Below are 27,710 nucleotides of genomic sequence, written 5' to 3'. Positions count from 1 at the left end.
TATTCAGCCAAATAAGATGGATGAGATGTGTATTAAGAGATTGCACATATCTTGTAAAAACTTTCATGTTTTCATTATAATGTAATATAATCATATTATATATTTTGGCTTATTTATATAATTTCTTTTACTATGTAACGGAATAAAAGGAAAAAAACTCCACCTTAATACCATCACGAGGGGTCGATTTTACCTTCTTTAAGTACCAACAAGTGGGACCAGATGGGATCAGACTGGACTGGTCTGCAGTCTTAAATAATGACCAACACATCACTTGTGATTATATAGTTGAAAATAATATGATTTGCCAGTATGCTAAAGAAAAACCGAAAAATAATGTGGTCAGTCTGATAATTTGAATAATGTTTGGGAGAACAGCAGCTTAGCTGTCATGACGTTTCATTAAATTATCTTTGAGCAGCTATGAGATGAAGAAAATAAACACAATCCCCACTTCGCATCTAGTAATGATATAGGCAGAAATTACTCCTGATAGCCATCACCAATTCAATTTCGAGTCAAACAAGGGAGTGGTGTCCGCAGGTTTATATATGTATATATTTATATATATTTTTTTTGAACTTCTTTCAAAATAAATCCAAAAATTAATTTTTTTTTATAAAAAATCAAAAATCTATTGCTATTCACTAAAAAATTAAAAATTCGATACCTATTCATTTGCGGAATAGGTGGATACACCTAGGAATATTAACTATATTCTGGAGCCTTCAATTGATATATGATACTTTGTTTAGTTCCGATATGGCCTTTCGAATAATAGATTTGTTTTATCTTTTTTTCTATATCAGATCGATGATTTTATCGATCTTTAAATACAATTTCTGGCGTTTTTAAATAATTTATAAAGACATTTTATTAATAGAAATGTTAGGTAATTAAATTAAAAATAAAAATTGTCTCACTTTTGAGAAAAATTACAACAGCTTGATTTTGTGTTGACGGGCTACAAATGTCGAATTCAATATTTTGTTACATCACATATATATATAATTCAATATTTCAATAACATATTTTTGTCAGTTATAGGCTTTACACTCAAATTACTGGGATGAGCTAAAATAGCCAAGAATGTTAACTACCTCTTGAAACCTACATTTGATTTATGAGAAATAATTTGGTCCCAATGTTCAGGGGCGTCTGCAAGGGTCGGGCTGGTGGGGCTGTAGCCTCCCCAAATTAAGGAAAATTTTCATTTTATTAGAAAAGTTGGTTTTTTTTCAAAAAATTTAATTTTTTGTCAATGGCTCTGGATTTTTGTAACTCTTTCCCAAAAAATTAATCTTAGGATTTTTTGGAAAAAAAATTAAAAAATCACCTTCCCCCCAAAAAAAAAAAAAAAAAAATGTGATCCAGCAGACGCCCCTGATATTGGCTTTCAAATATCTCATTGAGATGATGAATTTGTGCAATTTCAATTTGCGACGTTTCCAAAGGATTAATCATTACAATTCTTGTTTATAGTAAGAGATGTTTATTCGTTAATATTACATATGTAACTCAAATTCAATTTTGGAGAAGAATCTTTCTAGCTTGCAATTGTATTGACGGTGCACAACTATCCTTTGTATCATTTTGTTATACGATGCAAAGGATTCTCTGATACTACAAGTACATACGACTTACATACATACCTCATTTTGCATGTCATAAAACAAAATAATCTCAACTATCTTCCCACTCATTTAAACTTTATTTTGACGAAATAACCTTGAAAATGGATGCCTACATAATAATATCGTATTTATATATAAATCCTGACTAATATTTTTTGACCTTTATGAGTACGTCATATTATTCCGTTAGCAATTTTTTTGAAGGAACACAAATTAAATAACAGATTATATTGCTATAATTATGCCAAAATTATATCGTCACTAACAAGGAGGGACAACCTTAGGCCACTGAGGTAGTAGTGAGCCCCAAACTTCTATTAGCCGTCGCCCTGAATTTATGAAAGTACATTTTGAATTTATTTTCTGGAAAAAAAGGTAATTTGATAAAGCTGAGAAAATTAAAATGGTCATAATGAAATAAAGAAAAGTACCGATCCCATTTATTTTTGCTCTGGATCTCGCTCACGCTAAGACCAATCCTGGAATTAGTAATTAATTATCTTCATCAATACTGGTTTAGGGGCGTCCACAGGATTATTTGTATGAAAAATTAATTTTTTTGAAAAAAAATGGAAAATTAATTATTTTTTGGAAATTTTTTTATATATTAATTTCAAAAAATTCACACAAAAATAAGTTTTTGTAAAAAAAAAATTCAAAAATTTAATGCTATTCTCAAAAGCTAAATTTTTTACAAAAAATTTCAAAAATAAAATTTTATTTCAATTATTAAATTTGTAGAAAAAATTTACAAATACTACATTTTCTATTAAAAAGCAAAAATTCCTTAATTAGGGGTCTACAGCCCCTCCAGCCAACACTCTGTGGACACCCTTGTGGTTGGACTCAGTTTAGGTCACGCAGCTCTATCAGCCCCCGTTCTTTCGTTTCAACGCTCTAGGTTTCGGTTTAGGTGCAGGTTTAACGGCTTCAATCTTGGTTTAGCAATAAATTCAAACTAGGAGTGCAGGGCAAGTTTAGTTTTAGCAAGAGCATTGATTACGGCAAAGATAAATACGCGGGTTCTTTTTTTTTTTGCATTAAAAAGAATTTAGATACACAAGTACTACCTGGTAAATTTGTATCTTAACAAGGTGTAATGGTGTATTGCATTTAACACCTTTCAGAAAAATAATTCTACTAGACTTTTACTTATTTATTTTAAACAAGAAAAATTCTACTTTTTGTATTGGACTTGATTATCTACTAACCCGTACTCAATAATAATAATTCCTCCCATATGTCCTTAGGCAGAGATAGATATTATGTGATGCAATTTCTTGACTGTATTATATATATATAAATATGTAGTTCCGGGTGGTATGTTGTTAAGCAGTTGTGTCCTTTAAGAAAGAAGGAGAGATTAAGAGCCTTGCATGGTATGTAAATATGTACCTTAGGGTGAAGCTGATGCTCCGAGTTTGTCCAAAGGAGCATAAACTTTTTTCTCCTCGAAAAATAACAAAAAAAAAACGGTATTAATATTTTCTAATCAGTATATTTTATTCCAAAATATTTATTTTGCAAATAAAAAATATTAAGCACATTCAAAATCCAAAAATGTGAAACAGGTTAAAGCACCGATTTTTTTTTTTTTTTTCGGTTTGGCCTTAAGTGATTTTTTCTATACCTATTTTTCGGTCCAGTCCGTGGTCTCACACTGTGGACTGATATTTTTTGGTTTTACTTTATGGATCAATATTTTTTCAGGTCTCACATTTTGTTCCAATATTTTTTAGTCTCACTATATGGGCCTAATTTTTTTTTCTAGATCATGCTTCATTGACATTAAACAAAGATCTTACAGAGAATATTAATATCTGGACAACTCTGAAAATCTAAAAAGTACACCATATGTTCTAAAACAAATACGTTATACATACAACTTTCAGAATAATTCAGAATCCATCTATTCATATATTAGTTCAAGGTTGTGCCCGGTTTAGCGGTTCTATCATTCCCGGTCTCAGTTCTTTCATTTCAACGGATTCTGTCACAGGCTCAGTTTGTTAACAAACAGGGCCGCAGATATCTTATACGTAAAGTGTGTACTACCCCAAATTTATCTCAGGGCCCCCAAAACCAAGGTTGCTTAATACAATGGTTTTCAAAGTGAGGGCCGTGTGTGGAGTCTATGGGGGGTGCAGAAAGATGGGGGATTGAGGATTGCTTTCAGTCTACACATACATAGTACACATGTTTTATAAAAATGAGTTAGTTTAGGAGGTGGGGGGCTTGGCATAGTAAAGTTTGGGAAAGCCTGCTTAGTACCAGACCTAGATCCATAATCTACCCCACCCCTTCCCTCTTTTATTTACAGCGTCTGGTGCCTAAAGCCACTTTTCCATATCCATAAGAAGCCCTTAGCTATTTGGAACTCAGATACAACTGTATCACCCTGGCGACGTAAAAAAATCATCGGAAAACGTTGAAATTGACGATAAAAAACTCCTAACCTTCACTTGTTGATTAAAGCTAATTTATTTTTTATGATATATATTTTCTTTTCTTTATATATTCTATATAGGAAGAAAAGCACAAGATAAGCAATATATTGCGGTATCGGTTCGACTTTGTCGGTTCCAGTTCCAGCAGTTTAAGAGCCGGAACTGTTAAAACTAAAGGAAGATAAAGGGAATCAAAGGAATGCACTTTTATCTTGATCATTCATCTCAAAAGATGCTCGAATTCGGAGTTCCATACTCCAGGAGGAACGAAGAAATTAAAATTTATACGAGCTATCGCTGTTGAAATTTGACCTGACGTCATTGTAACCTGTCCATAATTAGAAAACAGAATTGACGTCATATACAAATTGTGATGTAAAATTGTTACAGGCTTAACTTTAAATAAAAACGATCTCTTAAGACCAAACTACTCCGAACTGTTCCCTTGGACCGGTCTAACCAGATTTTTTCCTTTAGACTGATCTAGATCGAATTGTACCTTTGCACCGAATTTTTCTATGAAACTGGTATAGATTGAACTTTTTTAAAGTACCAAATTAGTTCGGTCCAGTAAAAATAATAACAGTCTTAGACCGGTCTAGGATTTCTAAACCGAAACCAAACACTAATTTTTTTAGTTTTTTACAAAAAAACAAAAAAAATCGGCTTTGTCCTCCAATGTGTTCATTAAGTTCATACACAGTAACAAACAAAGGCTAAGGGTTATCCATCAAAAGTTTGGAGTTTTGTAGGTCCTTCGTCTCACCCTAATGTACACATATATATTTTTTAATTATGCATGTCGAACTTTTTCATTCATACAGGACCTGTCTGATTCTTCTGATCTTCTTAGACAATCCCTTCTTACTTCTTATCCCTCTTTAATTTATAAATATCTCATAATAGGATTTGAATCATCATTGCATATGAGTTTTTTTTCTCTAAAAAGTTAGATGTTAGCATGGATTTACAATGTACACAATATTACCTAATGGATTATGTATAGGAGGAACAAGGAAATCCTTCTTGTTAAACCCACATCATATATATTTTTGAGGCGTTTTTTTGTATGTGTGCACCATTGTAGGAACTTCAAATACCTACATAATAATATAAACTAGTAATGTAACGGATTCTTGCATTGCGGTTCCGGGTTCTATACGGTTCATTGTTCTAACGGTACCCAGTTTTTAATAGATCATCATCTAAATTTTAGCAGTTCCGTTCAAGCTTAGACCCGTTCATTATTACTTGCATTGGTTCTCTTTTAAGAAAATTGTAAATTTTCTCAGGTGATTAATTCCTGCTCAAATTTAGTTGCGTACGAAACAACGTTTTTTCTCAAGATATGTCCATTCTGTTTTACCACAAACGACGTCACTCAATCATTTTCGTTCGTTACGTATAATATGTTTCTCCTTATGATATCCTCAGCACCCCATAACGGGCAAGATAATATTCTTGCAGCCAACTAAATTTGGACAAAAATTGATCACTTGGTCGTTGTTTCACAACTTGATTTTAAATTTAATCTTGTGGTAAAAAAATGTCTTTAGAGAACAGTAAAAATGAGCAATTAAATGAATGGATAAATGATTTACAGTTAACGAACTGGCTCATTTAGCTAAAACCGGTTATTTTACGTCTTTTGAAAAACAATTCGTGGGTGATTCGCTTTTCCCATTTTAGTGGTTATTGAATATGTTTGGATCCACGATCCGTGACATCACTAGTATGAACACACAAAATATGAAAAATACCTTCTTTGTTCTTCAGTCAATTGAATAAAAAGATTCATAACTTTATTTTAACAAAAAAAAAATTGTTAATATTCAAATTTTATAAGCACATTTTGAAATTACTTTAAATATATACCTATATTTATATATATTTGCAGATAGTGGTTTAGACGTGGGAGCTACGCCTATTAAGGGAAAATTTGGATCTTCCAAAGTACGGACTCATACTTCTGACTGGTGTCAATCCTCAAATCGTAAAGGTAAATAACTTTCAGTAAAATGCCTCTTTAAAAGTGTTGAATAATATTACAATTTAAAAAGTGAACAAGAGAAAACGACCTATTGAATCCTATCAGAAAAATTAGGAAATGGATGAAATATTTATAATAAGCAATGTTACATAATTACGTTGATAAGTGATTGATTTATTTGTAAGCAGTAGTCTGAAGTCACGCGCAGTTGTCGTGAGCTTCACATGTTTCTACCCAATGTCACACTTTCACGCCAGGCATGGTTTTTCTCATACATTTGTACTCTTATTATTGATCATGGCAGTATAAAAAGCTGATTTAGAATGACAATGTTTCCAATAGGAGACACCTGGCCCCAGAAGTTAAAAAAATATGAAATATTAAGATCGCCTTCATTTTATAATTACAACTTGAAGATGATTTTTACAAAACTGTCATCCAATATATTACAATAAGGTTAAAATAATCATTAGTGCTTGACAAACTCGGAGGATTTATTGTAGAGTTATAATAGTAAGTCCTTGTTCGACTCGGAGTAGAATTGAGGATCGGCATTGGGGTAATTCCAGTCTATATTATTACTAGATATGGGGTTTGTATTTATTTCCTTTCGTCTTATAGCTGAGCGCAACTAAGCTAATGAAACGTTATGACAGCTAAGCTGCTCTCATCCCAAAAATTCTTCAAATTGTCAAGGTGACCATGTTTATTTTCGGTTCCATTTTTCTTAACATATCAACGTTTCATATTATTTGCATCTCTACCTGAATCTGTCATAAAGGCAGACTCTTGACAATTAAAATTTTGTTTTCAAATTTGTCAAAAAGGCAGCAGTTTTAGTAAAAAAAAGGAACAAAGTCTTGTCAAAATTTTGATTGTGTTGTCAGAATATAAAAATAAATTGATAATTTATTTTTGCCCATTTTTTAATGGATTTTCTATAAAAAAATATATTCAAATTGTCTTTAATAATAAATATGTAATTTTGCTTTAAAAAAAATTAAAAAGTAACCTTACTTAAGTAACAACACCCCCTTCCAATCCTTCAAAAAAAAAAATAGTAAAGGCCATGCATAGCCACAAAAATTGACACTTTATTTTGTTGTTAGCTGTCGATATTTTCACTTTAATCAATTCAGTCTTATGAACATTGATAGCTAGAGTTACAATAAGCTCCTTCTTATTCTATTAACAATCCCCAAAAATCATTTAGCAATGGTTCCATAATTGTAAAGAATTGGCTAACTACAAATTGATTTTGAGTATTTTTTTTTTTTGTGATACAATACAAGTAACGACGTGATAAATGTCTCTCAAATGTCTATAAATGATCATTTATTTGGTTTCAATATAAATCATTTTATTTGTACGTATCATTCTTCTTATTTTTACATATTCAAAAACTTGAAACCCGAGTTAAATGATGTCATAACAATGATATCTCACGCCGAGTTCATTTCAAAACGTAAGAGTCCTGTTACAGATTATTGTATTTTAGGTTCTTGACTCCTTTCTCCAAAAAATGAAACCTCTAATGGAAATAATCTAAATATTGTAGGATGAATAGTCATATTTTTGTCCAATAAGTATCCTTTATACATCAAATAGAAGTAAAGGCCATGAGGGATACTGGTTTTTTGAGAGGGTCTCATGGAACTAGATAGTGATTTTACTTTACTAGATGATTTTTTTGTTACATGTGTGTAGGTTGTTTAACATGCTTGTATTAAGTAGAATACATAAATTGATTCATTTCCACTAAAAGGAATTCGAAATAAGATTAAAAATTAATCTACATTTACATAATTAAAAAATATTTTGGTGTTCCGTCAGTACTAAAGCAGGTTAAAATTACTTTTGTATCCTTCAACTATAAGTAATTATTGTTCATTGCTTTTAACTAACAATTTTGATTAATTCTAAGAAGGTGCTGCAAATCCCTCTTTATTTTACAATGTAAAAATTATAAATTGATGCGTATTATTTGATAGACCATATGATGCCTCATAATTCAAAATAAGGTTCTAAACTATAGCTAACATTCTTGAACAACTTAACTAATTTTGAGATATTTGAATACTTAATACATTATTGACCGAAATAAGTCAAAAAAACAATAGGTAGTATCTACAAGGTGGTCCAGAATTAGAGTCCCTCAATCAAAAACATTAAATTAATCACAGATTAGGCCTTGTATTAGAATATGTATTTATACTGTTTTAAAGGTTTAATATTGTCTTACGATTTACCAATATCTCATTGAATGTGTTTACCCTTGTTCTGAATATATATATATATATGATGTAAAAAAGTTGAATAGGGCATTTCTCATTTTTCTTGATTTGTGCTTCATATTGTTTTTATGTTGACGTACCTCTTTAATATTATTAATTAATATATCATATGTTATACACTATACATTTTTTTATAATTCATGTATACATCTCTGTATTGATAAATTATAAGATACTTTTCTTATCTAAACGGAATTGATTTATCTATTTCATGATTGAAATAGTATTTGGAGGTTATTGAAACAAGAATCTTAAGAACTTCTTTTGATTAACACACTAAAATATTTAACAAGTCAAGTTGTGTATCAATATTTTGATAGATTATGGTGTATCCTTGACTCGTATGATTTCATTTATAACGATTAAAATAATATGGACTATGAAAACACTTATAGATACAAAAGGTCTTTCTATGATTTGCAGAGGGTGTGCCAAGGGGCACTTTAATCAAATAAAAAGTGGTCCTTGAGACCATTCAAGTGATTTTTTTAGAAAATTATTTATTAGATCTTATAGATAGATTAGTTAACATGTTATTTACTTCATCTAGATTGAGCAGAAAATGTGTGACATTCATGTTTTTGGCGTTCATTTTTGAGCACCTGATATTCTAATTGAATATGGATTACAGGGATAGAGACCAGTTATATATCATGATAACATCACCTATATCATAAGAAATGATAACAGAGAGACTGGCTATAAGTGGAGATAGTACGGGTCTTGGATCCGGATCTGAAGTACTCGGGTACGATATAGGTAAATTTGTATTATCCAAAAGGATTTCAGATCCGAACTTTCACAGATCTATAAAAGATCCAATGGATGTTTCCGATCTTAATAAACTTATAATTACCCTCATGGCCAGTCAACTAAGTACTTATAAGCCTATTCGGCAATATGAGTTGAGAGGTATCATCTTGGCAGCTCCCCCACTATGTCCTAATAAAAATAATTCAAGTCTTGGATCCGTGAATTACTCAGGAACAAATAAATTTGTATTATTCAAAGATCCAAGATCCGAACAGGCTTCAGGTACTTTAACTTTTATATATCTTAAAAGATTTGTGGGATTTTTTTAATCTTAATAAGTTTATAGTATTGCTTAATAAAGATAAGTTGGTTCTTGGATCTGGATATCAAGTCCTCAGGTAAAAATACAATATATGTTAATTTTACTTTAATTGAGATCCGGGATCGGAACAGCTTCGAGTATTTGAACTTATACGGATTTTAAAAAATATTGAGGGATTTTTTGGTTTTTAAAAAGCTTATAGTAATGCTTAATACTTGAGCCTACTTATAAAAGCGTTTAACAATCACAAATGAGTCTTTATCACATTAGGTTCCTCAATATCAAAAGTAAGTGTGCAAAGACATTTGCTCTTGACATTTTTATTGGATGATTTGCTGGAAGACATAATAATCGCCGTTTTAAAAGTTTATGAATGTCATTTTAGTTCAATTTTCTTAATTTTACATTATATATATTTACTAAATAAAACATACAAAAATTAAATTAAGAGTAGTACATCTGTGTTATCTAAAGTCATCACAAAAATAAGATAATTTATTTTATTTTGTTAATAATTATTTATGGTATTTATTACCTTTCTTATCTTAGGCTATTTTTGGTTGATCAAATATATAAGGCTATAATATTTAATAGTCTCATATAGGTTTGATATGAAAAATGATGTATAGGTTTAATAGAAGGGAGATCAGGGCTATATAATGTACTTTTTGATATATTACTCAGCTTGTAAAAGTGATACGAAGATTGGAGTTTTTTTGTTGATAAGTTAAAAAAAATACAACTTTGGTTACAAATTTTATAACATTGTTAGAAGTACTTTAGCTGTAATATTAATTCGAATGTTGGCATTTTGTAGTTAACAAAGTTGCAAATATTTAATTATTCGTAAAAAAAATTACTAGCAAAAAGCTAAAATTCCTTAATTTTTTTTTGGGGGAATTCAGGCCCCCCAAACCACACCCTTTGGACGCCCATGAATTCTTTGTTGACCTTCGAGTACAATAGAGGATTGATATCTGAGAAATTCTTGCCAATGTCCTTATATATTTTCTCCTTCCTCATCGTCACAGCTACTGGTAGCTGATCTAATGAAACGTCATGAGAGCCGAGCACCTCTCCTTCAAAACATTCTCCAAAATTGTCAGGCTTACTGTGTTAATTTTTAGGGTTACTATTTTTGTTAACATGCCCAAAATGCTTCTTATTAGCAGCACTGTGTACATTTATCCTCTGCCCCGCTCATAATAAAACCGGCGATGAGGGGTTATTCTTCTCCTGACCAGACTGTCACTTAAAGAATTACACTTTTTCTCCAGGCAAATTAAAAAAAATAGTTGCTTTAATTAGAAATACAATTTCTAAATTAGGATATATAAGATTGTCATACGTATTTTTAGCATGTTTCTTCTTTATGCATGGTTATATTGATTCGACATATTCACTAAAGTATAATAGACTGACGATATGGGATTTTTATATGTACAGTAGAAAATTTCTAACTAATGAATGCATTAGAGTTTTATAGAAAAAACGAAATATATCTCACATTATGCAATATGAGATTAAGGATTTTGGAGAAAGGCATAATCTTTTCATTCATATATCCTGGATTTCTCAATCTATAGTTTATATAAAAATATATACTTTTTTTAGTGGGGGGGGGAGGCTTGGTTATTGGATTTTTTTTCAAAAATATCAAAGAATTAAATTTTTTGGAAAAAAATTTCAAAAATTCACAGTTGTTAATATAAAAAAATTCAGCGGAACATACGTTCAAAAAACAGAACGATATTTTTTTTAACGCTGAACAATAAAAATGGGATTTTAGCGTTCTTGTCCACTAATTATCCTGACATTTACTCTCAAAAGTGAAATCACTTGCACAAGCAACGTTTCCACTTTATTAAAACACGCAGTGTCTTTCAAGGAAACCTTAAGAACTTTTTTTTATATTTCCTCTATAATTAACGTTTGCCAAGAATCCAACATCTATTTTTATGTTCAAAAAGTTATGATATCATTAAAAAAAATTATGCTTATTAGTTTCTCTGATATGAAAATATATCATTTTTAAATAATTTAAAATGTTGCCTTTATAAAAACCGAATTCAAAGTTTATCACAGTAGTGTGATTTATGATTTAGTTTATGGTTTCAAAACCCAAACATGATTCCTTATTCCCTTAAAGCAACCTTTTTGAACCAAATAAATCAAAGCTAATTTATTAGTTAATTTAACAAAATTATAGCAACTTGGATTTGTTTTGTATATTTCCAAATTCGTTCCAAACTATGACTATTCCTTATAAAAACAAATTATCTGCTGTATAACTTCATTTCACTTAGTTTTTATATGAAAGTATACCTCAACCCAAGGTTAATATAAATACAAGGTTATTCCTTAACGCATGTACAACTGATGTTTGACTTCCACTACGCTTTTAATATTAAAATCATAAGAAATGAGTGGTTGTGTGTTTTTTTCTTGCCCAGAAGTCGGTACGATACATTATATTGAAAATTCCGGCAATAGTGACGTCATAGACTATGAGTGGTTACGTGTTTTTTTTTTCAAAATCTGCTTGTGTTGCCCAGCAGTTGGTACAATACATCAAATTGAAAATTTTAGTAAGCCTAATTACATGATGGTCTAACCTTGTATTTTTATTAACCTTATATATAGTGAATAGTGGTCCCACTTTGTCAATTTCATAAGTTTCATCAAACACAGTTGATCGTGTTTTCTTCCGACAGATGGGGGACGTAGATATAAAATCTATTTAAAGCTTTCTATCTATTATTCGTAATAATAAGATAACTTTTCCATTCATCTTGTTTCGATTATTCACATTTGGTCTAGTTTTGTTTTTTTCCCTATTGGTTTGACTGATTAGCACCAATTAGGTATAAGTAGACATTTTAATACTACAATTAATCCATCTCACCTAGAAAATATTTTGAAGAACATTTAAAAGTTATATGTAAATTTTTATCTATGAGCGACCGGGAATCGAACTCACAGTTTTTTCCCGAGCCTCTAGTCACGTTTCATGTGTTCTTTTATTTCGTCAGATGAAACACAATCAAAAAGGTTTCGTTTCGTCTTCATCTTATAGTAATTGTCATGCAAAAAAACAAAAAAAAACAACGTTTGTTGACGAATACATTTTGTCTATGAATCTCGCTTGTCGAAATTACCACTGTTTCCAACTCTTTATGAACTTTAGATTTAAGACTTTTAGACATAAATGTGAAACCCTTCAAAAGTTTTATTGGCCTTGATCTTTTTACAACAATATTGTAGATATCGAAAATGATCGGCCTTCATAAAATCTAATTAATTTATTTACATGAACTCTATTTTTATTTTTCTTAATTATTTCTTGCTTTATTTCCATTCACAGCCATGTTGTTGTCCTTCTTGAAAGGTTTTTAGAATATTTTTTTTTTCTTTCATCTAGACAATGGTCTATGGAATTGCTTCTACAGACATTTTTACAGCAATTTACAAGTGGACAATAGCTCATCATTCTCTTTTAAATTTGGATAATAATCTTAAAATATAAGCTTGATAAAATAACATAGTATTCGTATCTCGAGGGGCCACTGTATCCACACATACCCTCACACAATTAAAGTGTCATTTTATACAGTGTTTTATAATAGTATGTTGTGTTGTTACAATTTAGGTCGATTGTATATTTTGTGGTTCATAAAAAAAACAGAAAACCTTAAAGACTTTATTTCTCTTTCGTGGTTTTTTAAGAAGGGGAAAAGGGGAAATGGAACATAGTCTTTTACAAATCAGAGTAGCTAGTGTCAAACCCTTCACAATAGTTGGAGGAATTAAGCAGAGTGAAGAAAGGAGAAACAACCCCACTTTTCAGTCAGCTGTCGATTGTTGTCTATATTATCAAGAGATCAGGGGCGAAGTTAGGACTTTAAAAGTGAATAATATAATCAATTAAATATACTGGGTAGGGCAGCAAAACGTGGACTCTAGAAATAGATTTATAAATACATCAATACTTTTATATTTTCAATAATAGGCAAAAAAATAAATTATAATAATAATGTTTACAATGCATGTAGACAAGGCTTTTGCAAAACTTTTTCCCCTCAATATGACCACCTTCATTATCAATCACAGCCTTTACACGTCCCCAGAAGGCCATGCAGAAGTTAATGACAAATTCCTTTGACAAGGTTGTACCATGTCATCACTATGGAGGACTTCAGTGAGTCCACATTTGGGTGTGAGATCCTGTTGGTGTCCCTCTCCAAATTACACCATATAGAAAAGTCCAGTGGGTTGAAATCTGATGTGGAAGGGGGCTATAACTCTTTGGACCAGAATCGAGCCAGGTTACCTTGTAGAACTTTTGGCACTTGGTGGACGTGTGAAAGGGGACGCCGTCATGAGTCCACAAGTAGTTACCCTCCGGATAGTTGGTATTCAAGCATGGCAAGATGGTGTATCTAAGCACCTTATAGTAGGACTCCTGGCCGATTTTCTGTCCAACCTTGAAAAAGAGCAGAGACATATTTTTTCCATCAGAGGCAACAACACCAACGACCATTGTTTTGGCCGGATATTTGGTGTGGTAAAACCCATGGACGTCAGCTTTTGTTTCTGCAAGCTAGTGGTTGTTCCAGCAGTTGTGGAATTGATCAACTGTGTCCAAGATATTTTCCATAATTGAACCATTTACCTTTATCCACTTGAGGGTTTTCTGGCACCTGTCGAGCCTCCTGGGCTTGATCCCCTCTGTCAGAAGGTAACGTAGGGTCCTTGTGAATGAAACCAATCCCATTAGTGCTATATGGGTCCCCTAATGGTCGTTGGAGCCACAGAGAAGTCGTTGGCGAGACGATTCATCGACTTTGCGGGATTTAAAAAAAAAAATTAATGCAAAAAATTTGAATTTATTATTCAAAACAAAAATTTGAATTTATCTCCCTAAAAAATGATGATCTCCTCCGCCAAGAAGTCTTAAATAATATGTAAATATAGCTCAATTTCCTTTAGATTTTTTTACGACACAACTCTATTTCGCTCCTATCCCACATCTTGGCTCCTATCTAGAAGTATATTGTACAATATATGTAGTGCCTAATGACGAAGACAACAATTTGAGAGTATGATGAGTAATTGAGAGTATTTATCTACGTAATTTATAATACCTATATGAAGCATACTCACTGCCAATTTTTGATGCAAACAAATAAATTTAATAGCTTTCATCATGAGTACTAGGAGGGAAATTAAATATTATGATGACGTAATCCAACCTCCTTATGATCCTTTATTAATGACCTGTTTTACCAACTCCTCACATGATTAGAAGGGATTATTTTTTTATTTAATGATTGAAGTTTCAGGGTTTATTCATTCAAGCATACAAATCCGAATATAAATCTATTGAAGAAGATCAATTTTTCTATTCACATATATATTTTAATCCATCATTGGATTCACATAAAAGCAAGTTCTATATTAATAAAGCAAAATTAGTCTTTTGTCTATTTGAACATATGACAACAAGTCACCGAGTGCTCCATGATGTATACAGAAAACATATTTTATATAAGAAATAACAACGTAGTCGTTTTAATGAAATATTGTAGGCGTGTGCATATAGCATCGAGCGTGTATACCGGGTGCACTGTATATAGTGCTCCCTGATGCAAATCATTAAAATATTTTTGATATACAAAATAATGAACAATTAATAATATATTACAGGGATATTCATGTCCCTATATTTTAAAATTTTGAATCAAATATAAACGCTGGTTTGTTTTTATTAGTGTGCGCTCTCAAAAACTAAAATACTCATCAGGCATCCCAAAATATTAACTATTTTTTCTCAAAAATTAAAAAAAAACAAGAACCAACAAGAATTTACGTTTATAACACAACAAAAAAAAACATAGAGTTACATAGTGTAAAGATAAAATCATTAATTAATTACTCGGCACGAATTGTCAATAATTAAACTTTAATTAGTTGATACTTTAAAGTTTGCTCAACCGGCTATTAGAACCATTGTAACAAAAATCATGACAATAGCCCATTTAATCAATTAAGAAATTGAAAAGCCAAAAAATGTTTGAAGAAGAGTTAAGTCTTAAATGAATCAATTATTATGAATGAAGTGAAATATATGTGGCTGTAGACGCGTACAAATAAAAATATTATTAATTAATGAACTCCTCTTGAAATGAATTTCTTAACAAATAATTAAACTTATTATCTTCAAATATATTTATTATTATTTTTTAGGCAAAGTGTCCTAGAAGCGAACCTGTACTGTGTTTTCTTACATAGCCAAATCCAGATAAAGGAAACTGCTATTTTTCAGATGAAAAGTATACTAGTCATTTTTTTATATCTGAAGTATTTAAAAAAAACCACAGTTTTGTGTTACTTATGTCTAAAAGTCCTTTTGAAACCATCCAAACCATTGAGGATTTGTAGTTTATCTTTCAGCAGAAGGGTTTCTCAGGGAGGCACTCATAATCCATGAATCCGTATTAATTGAAAAACAATGTGAACTAAATTTAAAAAGAAACATTTAGTAAAACTGGAATTGGCACTCATTAGAGAGCAAACAGGGGTGTCCGTAGGAGGGGGATGGAGTAGCTGTAGCAGTCTCCCAAATTAAGAACGTTTTCCTAGAAAATTTAAAATTTGAATTTTTTTTTCCAAAAAATTGAATATATGAAATTTAATTATTTTTTTTGCAAATTTTCTGCAAAAAAATTTCTTTAATATTTGAAATTTAACTTTAGAAATTTTTATCAAAATAATTTAATTTTTAGCTTTTTTTTTTCTTAATTTCATAAATGAGAGATCGTTAACTATAATTGTATTTTTTTTATTAACGAATTTGACTATATATTTTGAAAATGTGCAATTACATGTAAAATTTTCACAATTTTACCTTCATGATTTTTTTTCAAGAAAAAAAACAATTTTCTGATTTGAATTTTTTTGAATAAGTCCATGGGTGTCATAAGGAGTGGCTGGGGGATGTAGCCCCCAAATTAAGGAATTTTGCTTTTTAATAGAAAATTTGATTTTTTTTAACAATTTTTAATATATAAATTTTTTAACAAAACTTAACATATAAATTTTTTAACACAAAATTTGAAATTTAATTTTTCAAAGAATTTAATTTTCTGTGAATAGCTATAGATTTTAAGAAATTTTTCTCCTAAAAATTTAATACTTGAAATTTCATAAAAAAAAATTAAATTTTTTGTCAAAAGCTGTGGATTTTTTAATTTTTTTCCAAAAAATTTAATTGTTCAAATTCTTTCAAACAAATTTTTATTTTTATTTTTTTTTGTAAAAAATTCCACAAACCAAGCCCCCCAAATATAGTGCTGTGGACGACCCTGAAGCGTCTCTGCCATAGATATACTAATTAATGTCAATTACAGTCCATTGTTACTTATATATATATATATATATGTATATACGCTGCAGAAAACGTTTATACTATACAATCTCTCCAAATCGGTGCATACCACAATATATAAATGTTTGGAAATAAAACCAAGAATGTTGAATTAGTTAGTTTAAGAAGTAATACAAATATATATTCCATGTACATATTTGACATGTTGCAATTATTACTCCTACAATCATATGTGGAAATATATCATGTTTATAGAAAAGCTGAGATCCCTAAATTGTAAAATATTTTTTATTTTCCCCTGCATTTCCGGTGTTGTTATATATATATATATTGCAAATAGCATAAAGTTATTTTGAGGATTGTCCTATTTACAATTTTATATCATTGGTAGAGTTGTACATAATATGACCTGTCTCATGATAAAAACAAAACAAACAACGGAAAATTAACACGGTAACAAAATAAATAAACTTTTATATGGTTAAAGCTATTAATAAAATCAAAGATAATGATAAAATTATAATATAAGTTTTGTGAAGCTAACAGATCCTAAATTATACTTTCATATCCTTTCCTTGATTTATGATACGTGCTGCGATCAAAAAGTAAGGTGACTTTTCAAATTTCGTGGGCAACGTACATGAGTTATGGTCAATTTTTTTATTTTATGTTAGTAGACTCGCCACGAAGATATATTTACTTTTTCAGGAATATAATATGCTTAGTTTCTTTTTTGTGATTGGCATAACGGTTACAAGTATTTTGCGTGTTTGGGGAATTTTTGCTATTTAAAAAAATGGATCCAAGAATTTGCATCCAATTTTGTGTAAAAAATGAAATTAAGTGCTCCAAAAACCTTGAAATGTTGACAATGGCAAGCGGTGAAACTCTTCTGAGAAAAAAAATGTTTACAAGTGGTACAACTCTTTCAAGATGGCCGGGAAGATGCCAATGACGAGCCTCGCTCTGGACGCCTAAGCACGTCAACAAGAGATAAAAACGTTGAAGGAGTGAAGAAAATTATTTTTGAAAACCTTCGAATCGATATCAAAATAATGCCTCTGCTCACTTATCTTTGCTTGCGATAGATTTGCGGCAAAAAACTACACCACAATCATGCCTCGTGGGCTCAACCCCCCCACACACACACACATTCACCGGATTCAACTCTATGCAACTTTTTCTTGTTCCCAAAATTGAAGAGCCCCATGAAAGGATGGAGATTTGTAGCGATTGAGAAGATAAAGACTGCATCGCTGAAAGAGCTCAAGACTAACCCGAAAAGTACTTATGAGAAGTTCTTGGAGGATTGAAAATCCTTGGCACAAGTGAATGGTATCAGAGGGGATTACTTTGAAGGGGACAACATTATTATTGATGAATAAATAAATATAATATTTTTTTCGCAAAAATACAAAGTCACTTTACTTTTTGAACATACATCGTATCGCTAATCAAATATTATTCAAAATGCTAATTGCCTTATCTTAAAGGCTTCAGAATTCTATATTGGTATTATTTATAGATCAATAAATTTCATTTCTGAGCTAGTCTATGTCAACAATATCAGAAACCAAATTTTAACCAAATCCGTTTCCTAGTGATAATTTCTCATGGATACACCCTTTACTAAATCTATACACGAATTTTGAACATAATTTGATAATCAATTTCAGTACCGTTATTTCAAGAGAATATAGTTGATTTTTCTAACTTTAGATACTCGGTATATTGTTATCATTTATAAATCTATTGATCTCAAATTTTCCGGATTTTCATACGTGAATAGTATCTACAACCTATAAAATTAGCCAATTTTCACATATGTGCTTAGATTTTACGATATTTTTCTATGTTTTGGTGGAGAATGACCCAGAAGGAAACATAGGAAGAGGGATTGGAAAAGAAAATGGTTGCTGTAAATATATCATATACCAACCCCATATTTTATTCCTTGATTTCAAAATATAAGACCCACCCCTCACCTATAAAACAGTCGTGTCCTTTTTGATAAAATCAAAAATTAATCACTGTATTATTAGCTGTAGTAAAAATAAATGTATTCTTTTCCCAATATATGGCTTTAGTAATGTGTATCTCGCGTTATATAAGTGCGATCGGTTTATGCAAGATAGAAAGATAAGATTTCGTACTAAAAATCTTTTCTGACAGATTTTGTGATAGATTTACTCAATATTGCTTGAGAACACGTCAAAGAGACCAGCAAAGAGAAAAAAGACGCCATATTTTACAGTTATTCTTTGAGCTAGGGGAAAACGCAAGCCAGGTGGGTGAAAATGGAATAGTGTTTATAATCGTAATACGGCAATTTTGGTTTTGTTGATTCCGTTGCATGAATTTTGATGTCAAAGATGCAAGGCCAATTGTCGAAAATCCGGATAAAATAATGGAAATATTCAAGATAAATATTTATGGGGGAAAATCCGTTCATAATAATGGATTTATTTTTACTATATCTATATTATAATTTATAAGCAAATACATTGCTTTCAAAGATTAGCACCTGTACTAAACATGATATCCTCCATCCTCATAATTGTTATTTCCTTTTTTTCACTCGAGTTGATTTTTATAGCAACATATGTTTGTTAATAAAAATAATAAATAATATAATCCGTATGTAGGCCGTGTAGGCAGAGGTGGGATTCAAAAAACAAAAAAGTATTGTTAATAGAATGCCAAATTGGCCCAATAATAATATTAGAAAATATCCAAGTGTATAGAAGGTACAATATAATTTCATAAAAAGTAATCTATGCGTGGAGCGGTGCACGAATCGGAAGAAATCACTTTAATCCAACATCTGTTTTAAGTACATATAATGTTATGTTGCCTGCAGATCTAGGGAAAGATGGATGAATGATGCTCAATCGTCCATGATTTCGTATTTAACACACTTCAAATACTTTAATGTACTCGGAACATCTCCGACTGAGCTTTGGGTTATTACATAATATAAATATGATAACATTTAGAATGAATATCAGAGGTGGGGACTTAAACTTAAGACTTTCGACTCCACTTGGAATTAATTACATATTGTTGAAGATTTGCGACAGGATTTATCACACAATCAAAGGCTTGACTTAGACTCGAAAGTTAAGACTCGGGATTCGACTTGAAATCTAAGACTCGCAATCCGACTTGAACTCGAAAGTTAAGACTCAAAACTCGACTTGGACCCGAAAGTTATTTCAATTTTTCACTAGATGTAAAGTAATCTTTTATTTTCTGATTACTTTGACTGGACTCGATGAAATTAGTCAAGGATGAGGACTTGTGACCAACGACTTGAGACTCCACTTGGACTTGCAGTCCATCACTGATGAATATTGAAGAAAGAAGTACTTATTCTTTAGGTATGGTCCGAGTAATACTCGACCCCATTTTTACGCGTATATATGTCATATTTTGACGAGTAATTCTGAACTTACTTATATTTTACGGGTGATGACCAAGAAAACAAAGAAGTTCATAGTTTTTGGTGACGTAATCATTTATCTGGAAAACTACACAGGAATCCTTATCTTTGCGTCACATAAAATTATAAATTGTTTGCCCCCGGCATGTTCACTCTCATCATCAGGATCGCAAGAATCAATTCAAAAATAGGAGAAGAGAGTTTCATAAAAATGAATTTGCTTTTCCGTAACAGTTGTCATTATTATTTAAGTCCTGATTAGTGAACTTCTTTTCCTACTACATGCCATTATATTCGAAACCTGATTGAGCATTCTTGTGTGCTCATAAAAGATAGAAAGTAACTTTGTGGATTTGTAGCCGAATTAAAATTGTAAATCCTTGATGGACTCAAAATAGAATTGAGGATCGATATCAGAGTAATCATTGGCAATGCCCTTGTTTATCCCCCCCCCCTCCCTTGTAAAAGCTACTTGCAGCTGATCTAATAAAGCGTCATAACAGTGAAGCTGCTCTCCTCTAGAACATTATTCCAATTATCAGGGTCTATTTGATTTCTTTTTTTTTTTACCTTGCCCAAAATACACACGATTTTCATCATTACTTACTTCTCTTCACTAGGGATGGACATTTCGTAAAGCTAAATGAGAAGGATAGAGTGAGACATATCGTACTAGTTAAAGAAGTCCATTAAGAGCTGCTGCAACCGGAGCTAAATGCACCCCACCCTTCGACTATGAAAGCCTCCAAATGGTTTCTTACAAACGTCTTGCATTTAGTTATGTTAACACTGCATTAATATATAGGTTGCGGGAATAAAGAAGTTTCTTCTTCCACTCTGAGATTTGTTAAGTCATCCCTACTGTATTAACATCAGCTCCCTGTTAAATTGGACAGGGGGGTGGGGGAGGGGAGATTATTACAGTTATAAAGAGGTGAACCTTTAACATTAAAAATAGCACTATTGTAGGGAAAATGTAAAATGAAATAACATTTAGATGTATATATATTATACATTTACAAAAAAATACACTAAAAACCAATGAGAATTCATTTTTCAGAGAAAGCTGGTGTCACGATCTATTAAAAAATGAACATAATTTCAAAAACGAACAACTGCAGAACCATTTTTCCTTTCCTAATCCTAAAACTGTTTTTTTTCTCTACGGTTTGCTCCCCCCTGCTCATAATTAACTAAGTTGCATAGGTACATTATCTTGTAATTCTTAAGAAAATTGGGGTTTAGGGTAATATAATGGCTTATTACTCATATGTATAAAAGTAAGCTGCTCTACATATTTCCTAAATTAAATTACTCGAGCCTGCCTGGTTGCAAAAAAAAAATACCCGACACACATCCTGACAGTGTTTTTTTATCATACATGAATCATTCCCCAGGAGTTTTCATTCCAGTGTGTGTTCTAAGTCTAACAATTATGGGAATTTAAAAATATTAGCTTCGTATTTGACAACTTCATGGAACTATTTTAACGACGCATTAAACTTATCTTTGAGACGGAGTAGAAACAACTACGACAACAACTATATTCATCAATAACAAATCAGCATTCTTTTATGTAACTACTACGTTCCTCTTATATATCAATCCATGCATACCTTACTTAGGCTTACAATATTATGTACTTATCATTAGACGTGTACATAAATATATACATTATACATATTTATATTGTAATATCCTAAAAACAAAGGTTAAAAAGATTCAACAGCAATGGCAGAGACACCATTGGATCACCCTCGCTCAAACATATTTTAGAATGGGTGGGGGGGGGGGGCAAATTATACGATAGAAATGGCATCAAGAGTGTCTGCAGTAGTTCATAAATTAGGTGATTTTTTTAGATATAAAGCATAAATAAAGAGTTAGAAAAAAAAAAAAAAATTTTGAATTAGTTTGAATGAGACTTTTGAACTCTTTTTTGAAAATTTTGGGTCCCCCTACAGGCCTGATGCCAACCCCCTCAACTACACCTTTTGGGTCCAAGTAGAGGGGAAGGTCTGCAGTGAACATCGAGGCCCTCAAAGCCACTGTCAACCAGCACTGGGACGACATGGCAGAGGACAACATCCACAGCAGGTGCAAGGCCTTCCACCGCCGCCTGGAAGCCATCTTTGCCGCTAAGCACGGCTAGGTTAATTATTAAAAGAGCTGTCAAAATAGTTTCTTTAAATACCCCTCATATTAGAAATATGCCTTTATAAAAAAAAAAAAATCATTCAATCTGTGTACTACTGGGAACAGTAAAATTAACTGACTTTGGAAAAGTTTGTGGTCTGTTTTATTAAACATAACACAGCAAAATTTAACATCATAAGTACTAGTTGTTGAACAAAAAGGAGGTAAAAAAATGTCTTTGATAAAACAGGAAAAAATCCTAAAACTATTAATAACCAGGTGCAAAATATTTTTTACTGATTAACCAAATACTAATAAATACAAAAAGTACAATTTTTTACTCATATCATCATTTGGTTAAGTACAATACCCAAATATCACATATTTTTCAGAATAAAATGGCCTATACCATACCAAAAATAGCCTAAAATGCCTCAAACTTTGCCAAAGTCCATTTGTGGATTGTTCCCAACAGAAAAAGTCTTTCTGCAGGAAAAAAATATTGACCCCAAAACAGAACAGTCTAATGGTTGTATATATTTAGAGTTGTAAAAAATATGACCTTAAACAGTCGTTAAACTTTTTGTAGTTGCAACTTGAAACTTTTCATTTTCCAAATAATGTAATCATATTTCATCAATCTTGAAGAGAGAACATCTAAGTAGAAACTGTGTGTCCACATGGAAAGTAACACTGAGGATTCGTGTAAGTCCTTGTTGGACTCCGAATAGAATTAAGGATCGATTATTTCCGCTTATGTCTTTAGTAGATTCATAGTGGAAGATGTGTGCATTCCCTTCCTCTCATAACAGCTAATTTAATCAAGATTAATGACAGCTAAGCTGCTCCAGACATTCTTCAATTGTCAGGGTTACCATGTTTATCATCAGTGTTTTTTTCACATAACGTTAAGTCATACTTTTTATAGCTCTATATATAATATCCTATAAAAGATATTGCAATAATTCAACAGTCCATCAGCGCCAGTATGTATGCTCATTCATTAAATCCCAATATTTTATAATTAAAGACATTGTATGAAAGTCACATTTGGAAGGCGAATTGAGCAATCGTTTAGTTTTCTTAAGACTGTATTTTTTTTCAATCATTCAAAGGAAATCAACTTTCTATTTATTTAAGGAAAAATCTATATTTGGAATTCAAGTACATACACTCATGTTTATGTATGTAGTCGTCTTTATTTAAAAAAAAGTCATTAGATGATTTTGCTATTATGGATACAAAGAACATGCATACTAGTGATGCACAGGTAAGGTCGACTTGTGTATTTACAATCCACATATTCAACAAAAATCAGTTACTTCATCTTTTAGTAGTTTCTTTCCTCTTTAAATGTCTCAATTCTTACTATACAAAAATTTCCTCATTCCAGAGCTCTAAAGTCTCTCACAATTGGTAAGAGACTCAAGCAAATCCACCCTTTTACTCTTTGATGTATACCACTAATTTAATTTCACACATATTTGGTCAATTCAGGAAAAAGAACCCTAAATTTGATGTGAAAACACTTTATTTTTTGGAAACTAACACGGAACGTATGGTTGAGGGTGATTGATTCAGCCATTTTTATAATAAATTGTAATAATAGGTGTAGTTTTTGTTTTTCCAATAAATGGCTTTAGTAATGTGTATCTCACTTTGTATAAGTGCGATCGGTTTACACTTAGATGCCGGTAGAAAGATAAGATTTTGTACTAAAAAACTTTCCTGACAGTTTTGTAATTTTTTTACTTAGTCTTGTTATAGTGCACGTCAAAAATGGACTCCAGCAAAGATAATATTTGCCATAATTTAAAGTTTTTCTTTTATAAAAGCGAAAATGTAAGCCAGGTGGCTGAAAATGTGAATAGGGTTTATTGTTCTGATATTGTAGACGCCAAGTACGTGCAATTTTAGTAGCGTCGATTCTTTTCCTGTAATTTTGATCTCAATGATGCACCACACTCTGGAAGCCCAATTGTCAAAAATGTGGATAAAATTGCCGAGTAAGCACTGTTTTGAATCAAAACTTTTGATCCCGTGGAGATACAAATAATTTATATTTACTACACCTTGAACAAACTGTTGTGGAATAAAAGGTTCTATAAAGAAGAATTAAAAGGAATTTTCATCATGATTGGATTAGGTGATGGGAAATTTATTCAAATAAACACCTAATTATTAATTGAATATAGTATTCGATTAGAATGTACTCCAATAAATAATGTATTATACGTTAATGTAAAATTTTCTTTAGTAATCATATAAGATAAAAGGTTGCCCTTACAGAATTAAAAGATGCTTAAAAGGCTAAGCTGCATATCACTACTAATACATATAGGCGCAGTGTTATGACTCAGTAAGGTTGTATCTTTTAAATTTTGCCAAAAAACTCTTTTTGTTATAAAATATTTATGAATTGAAGGTTGTTTATATTATTTTGCTTTTTGGTTTATTAACTCTTTTATACTGGGTGTAATTTTAAATCTTACATATTTCATCTATATAGAATAATGAACTTATCTCTTAAAAATTGTGTTTACTAGTAGACACTAATGATGTTGCGGGCCCAATATTCTTTTCTATACTTTTGGATTATATTTCGACTAAAAATATAACACATAAATTTTTTTCAGGTTAATTTCCATTCACTTTCAGGGCATCCTCATAGTTTTTGTTTAGAGTGAAAATTCTGGAAATTTGATGATTATTTTTTATAAAATAAATTATTTTATGTGTAATTTATTATACATATAACAATTATAATTATTAATAATATCAGTTTAGTACAGGATTGTTTTAAATGCGTAAGTACCCTGATACAACTATAGTACTGGGGTACCCAAAAAAAAACTTCTAAACACTTTATATTTCGACAGATGGTACAAATCTACAAAAAAAAAAGCATATTATATTATTCAATATGAAATCCTTTACCGTTAATAGCACCATTCAAGTCGTCTCTAAATGACAAATAGGCCTTAATAATATACAAAGGTGTACAATTGGTCCCGGAATTTAGGCAAACATAGTAATATTAGGACAATTAATTTAGTGTATTTTGTCTTATACAATCATAGAAATGTTACGTTTAATTCTTTAAAAAAATTCGCAGACATTGTGCACAGCATATTGAAGATCTGATTGAGCATTTCGTCTCGAAAAACAGTTGAGATATTTGAAAACTTTGAACTATTATTATTTACAAAACTTCTTGATTGTAATTCATCAGCACAGGCCTTCGGTAACAACATCCCATGATTCTGTGGTGGTCCTGCGTTTGATTAAAACAGTAATTGAAATTAAACCATATCATTTTATTTTCTAAGTCCATTCCCTGCAAAACCGAACCTGGCCTTAGCCATTTATCATACCTCTAAAAACATCATTTAAAAAAGTTTGTCAGGTGTATAATTTAGACCCGGTGTAATATTAGTATTTTATTCGTAAATATGTGTATGCCTACATATATGGAGGATTAGAAAGAGAAAGAAAAATGGAGGTGTTGATGACTGTGGTCGTGGAGGTGGTATTACTTTTGTTGTTGTTGTTTTTTTGGTTTTTTATAATTTACCTGTTAGAAAATTAAGATAACGTTATGAAAGAAGAGAAAGAGAGATGAAAGGACACCTAATATTATTATAGAAGTTGACCTACTTTGAATTCTATAACTAAAGAATTTACAAGCCAAAATATATGTTTAAGGGTGTCTGCAGGGGTTGTAGTCCCCCCCCCCAATATATAAATATTTTATACAGATGTAGATTTTTGAAATTTAAAAAAAAAAAAATATTTCAATTTTTTTACCGAAAAAATTAATTCTTGGAATTTTTTTCCAAATAATTTTATTTTTGTGAATAGCAGTTAACACTTGATTGATTTTTTTTTTTTTTTAAATATTTAATTTTTTGTAAATTGCTGTGAATTTTTGAAATTTTTTTTTACTTATGGTGGATTTTTGAAATTTAAAAAAAAAAATTATTTCAATTTTTTACCAAAAAAATTAATTCTTGGAATTTTTTTCCAAAAAATTTAATTTATGTGAACAGCAGTAAACATTTGATTTTTTTTTTAAATCTTTAATTTTTTGTGAATAGCTTTGGATTTTTGAAATTTTTTTATGAAAAAATTAAATTTTTGAAATTTTTTTACTTCTTTGGATTTTTTTCCAAAAAAATCCCCACCCCAAATAAATATATATAGTTCTGCAGATGCCCCTTTGTATATTTATATATTTACAGGTATGAATATTTTATTTTTATTTTTTTTGAAATATTTAATATTTTGTGAATAGCTGTGGATTTTTGAAATTTAAAAAAGAAATTAATATTGCAAATTTTGTTTCTAAAATTTCTGGATTTTTTTCAAAAAAATACCGGTCAGAAAAAAAAAATTAATCCTGTGGATGCCCCTCTGTATATTTATATATTTACAATTGTGTCCGTTTAAGGCGATACACATGGAATTGTGTTAAACTTTGATGTATTTTTGTCTGCAAAATATATTTAATGTGTGAAATATTTATTTTAAACTGACAAAATACAATTATCCAATAAATAAACCATAATTGACAATCACTGCATACAGCATCTAGCATGTGATTTCAGTTCATGCAGCCATTTAAGAATATATATATTTAGGTTAGCTCAAGCATTCAGAATAACGGACTTGTGCTGTTTCCTGGAAATGTATTTGACACATAAAAGCATAGCCTTGAAACCCCTGAAGAAATCATAATGAAAGGGTGATATATACAGGCTACGCGGCTTCTTTTTAACTTTTTAGTGAGCTTGTTAAGTAGAAACTAGGATCTTTCAAGGATCTGCAATCTTGTCTTTTTTGGGTGCCTTGCATGATTGTTCCGTACAATGTTGCTCGAGAATAGCCTTAGTCAGAAAATATTTATGTTTTATTAGAGTGAGAGTTCTTTATTTGATGGCAACTTGAACAATGTTTATTTTTATTTCCTACTGCTAACGAGTGGTCCAATCAAATTTGAACACTTTGATTTTTAAACTTCAACAAGATATAATTGATTTATTAACAATAGAATTTCATCGAATATTACTAATAATAGATGAGTTATCTTAATCATTAATGTAGCCGCCCTTAGCGGCAATTATAGTTTCTAGGCAGTAGCAGAAGGCCTGACATCCGCTGCAGATGTTATTCCTCTGTCATAATCGTCTGTGTAGTCGAAGGATTGGCATCCGGGCTATACAGAGGCCAAAAGAGTCAAAAAAGAGTTCAAGAGAACTCAAAAGACTAATTTTGAGCTATTTATTTTCTAACTCATCAGGGTCCA

The 27,710-nt window shown here is 30.9% G+C and overlaps 1 protein-coding gene across 1 annotated transcript in view; it reads left to right on the top strand.

The window, feature by feature from the left end:
* LOC121115369 (uncharacterized) overlaps positions 1–27,710 on the top strand; it is a 72,244-nt gene that overhangs the window by 6,734 nt on the left and 37,800 nt on the right. The window contains exon 4 of the mRNA XM_071887409.1: positions 5,979–6,080. The gene's annotated coding sequence lies outside the window, so the exon portion shown is untranslated. The remainder of the gene's footprint in view (positions 1–5,978; positions 6,081–27,710) is intronic.

The sequence above is a fragment of the Lepeophtheirus salmonis genome, chromosome 3 (assembly GCF_016086655.4).
Source record: "Lepeophtheirus salmonis chromosome 3, UVic_Lsal_1.4, whole genome shotgun sequence".
In the NCBI taxonomy this organism is placed as follows: domain Eukaryota; kingdom Metazoa; phylum Arthropoda; class Copepoda; order Siphonostomatoida; family Caligidae; genus Lepeophtheirus; species Lepeophtheirus salmonis.
The sequence above is the reverse complement of the archived record's forward strand: the minus strand, read 5'-3'. Positions and strand labels throughout refer to the sequence as shown.